Genomic DNA, 2,451 nt, shown 5'->3' with positions numbered 1-2,451 from the left:
GGAAAGGGGAAAATAATACAAGGGGGAGAAATGAATGACAGTAGAGGGGGTAGAGAGAGAAGAGGGGAGGGGGGATAGTAGAGGATAGGAAAGGCAGCAGAATACAACAGACACTAGTATAGCAATATGTAAATCAATGGATGTGTAACTGATGTGATTCTGCAATCTGTATACGGGGTAAAAATCGGAGTTCATAACCCACTTGAATCAAAGTGTGAAGTATGATATATCAAGAACTATGTAATGTTTGGAACAACCAACAATAAAAAAAAAAAAATTTAAAAAGCAAAAAAACAAAAACAAACAAAAAAAAATTAGCTATATACATATGAGTCTATTGCTGGACTCCATTTTATTCCACTGATTTATAAGTGTATGATACTACATTACCTTTATTTCAGCATCTTAAGTCTTGAAGTCATATAACATAATCCTCTGGATTCTTGGAGTCTTTTCAAAATAATTTTGTCTATTCTAAAATCTCTTAATTTCCATATAAACTTGAGGCAAAGTTTCATAATTTTCATAAAGCTATCTACTGGGATTTTGATTACACCAAATTTATAGATTAATTCAGAATGTTGAATACCAGAAAGATTAACACTGTTAGGGTTACATTTGTTTTGATCCATAGTTTCTTTCAGCAGTGTTTTGCAGGTTTTAGTCAGCAGCATTCCTATATTTTAAAATTTTCTTTCTAAATATGTCATATTCTTTTGAAACTACCATAAATGATATTTTTATATTTTGAATTATTTATTGCTAACATATAAGAATGCAATGTATTTTGAATCTTTATCATGTAACTGTAACCTTCCTAAATTCCATTTATAGTCCTGTAATAGGTTTATTGTAAAACCCTTAGGATTTTCTAAATAATTATAATTTAATCTCCAAAACCAGATATAACCACTTAATACAGAAACTTATTAAGGGTATCTTTTTAAAAAAAATTCCGAAGCTCTGACAATCTTCTGTTGTATTGCATATTCACTGGCTTACCTCTTAAGTGTGTAGAGGCCCCTCACAAGAGGAACCATCAGCTGCCCTGTCCTTTTCCAAGTTCTAAAAGAGCAGCTGCCTGTAGTCTATATTTATATAATGACTTAGCAGAAGAGACAGATGGTTGGGATTTTTCCCCCAACTTTAATCCTGTTTTTCAAATAAAAATAACTATTATTTGCTTTTAAAAATATTTTTAGTTATAGAGATGGACACAATACATTTATTTCATTTTTTTTAATGTGGTGTTTAGGATCGAACCCAGTACCTCACATGTCTGAGGCAAGCACTCTACCAGTGAGCTACAATCCAGCCTTATTTCCTTTTTTTAAAAGATTTTTTTAAGTTATTGATAGACCTTTATTTTATTTATTTATATGCGGTGCTAAGAATCCAACCCAGGGCCTCACACATGCCAGGGAAGTCCGCTACCGCTGAGCCCCAGCCTCAGCCCCAGCACCCTTATTTCCATTTTATGTAAGTATTTTTGTTGTTTACTCTCAAAGGATCAATACAGAAAGGCATTAAAATTGATTAAAAAATCACTCTCAGGCTCTTTTTCTGACATAACTCTTGCACACATCTTAGTAGAGGGAAAATGGAGAGAGCATTGGTATAGCCAAGAAAAAAGCAATAAGAAAAAAGTGTATCCCAGAAATAGAGGAGAGGGCATGTCAATTCCCCAGTTCTAGAAGCAGTAATGGCCAACATTCTGGTGAAAAGACACTGCTCTTCTCTGATAGGCAGAGAAAGGCCTAGGAATACACAAAAGCCACAGCAACAGGGCCCAGGATGCTGATGTCCAAAGGCCCTTGAGAAAAGCTGGGGCCTTGCCGCCAAACCACGCCCACTCTGGGTGGCGGGAGGGGGCGCGGGACGCGGGTGGAGCCGTTGGCGGTGACGTAGCCTCACGTGATCCGTTGCGCACCTCACTACAGCGGCAGTTCCAGCGTTCGCTCGCTCCCTCTAGGCGGTAGCTGCGCAGGTTGCCCTTTTGGCGAGCGGGCCAGGGGTGGCCCAGAAAAGTAGGAGGCGCCGGAGAAGCGGGTAAGGACCCGGAGGGGGCCCCTGGGGCAAGCAAGGGAGAGCAGACCCCTTCCTGGGGGTCCAGCTCCTTCTGGAAAGAGACTATCAATGAGACACGCAGCTCCCAGTCCAGCAGAGGCTCCGCAGCGGCGGGGGAGATGGGGGGACGGTCCCGATCCCCTGGAAACACCTGTCTGTGCCAGAACCCTGCATTTTCCACACCCCTGCCCCGCCCCCGTCGTCTGGTGCAGAAAATGGTGGTCAGCTTGGGGGCGGGGCTGGACCGAGCGGGGTGAGGAAGGGGCCGGGGCCGAGCACTAGGCTATAGCAGCCACCTGTGCCCCCACCTCGGTCTGCAGGTCTGCAGACTAAGAGTCGCGGCGGCGCGGCCGGCGGCGAGAATCCGGAGGAGCAGGAGGAGAC

The 2,451-nt window shown here is 42.8% G+C and overlaps 2 protein-coding genes across 4 annotated transcripts in view; one reads left to right on the top strand and one right to left on the bottom strand.

Moving 5' to 3' along the window:
- Nucleotides 1-2,451, bottom strand: part of Bex3 (brain expressed X-linked 3) — a 163,777-nt gene that overhangs the window by 105,327 nt on the left and 55,999 nt on the right. The window lies entirely within an intron of this gene.
- The window catches only part of LOC107156063 (protein BEX1-like), a 133,399-nt gene continuing 132,836 nt past the window's right edge, over nt 1,889-2,451 (top strand). For both annotated transcript variants that reach the window (XM_015502111.2, XM_048797290.1), the window contains exons 1-2: nt 1,889-2,049; nt 2,388-2,451. The gene's annotated coding sequence lies outside the window, so the exon portion shown is untranslated. The remainder of the gene's footprint in view (nt 2,050-2,387) is intronic.

This window comes from Marmota marmota, unplaced genomic scaffold (genome assembly GCF_001458135.2).
Source record: "Marmota marmota marmota unplaced genomic scaffold, marMar, whole genome shotgun sequence".
Taxonomy (NCBI): domain Eukaryota; kingdom Metazoa; phylum Chordata; class Mammalia; order Rodentia; family Sciuridae; genus Marmota; species Marmota marmota.
This window is presented reverse-complemented; position numbering and strand designations above follow the sequence as displayed.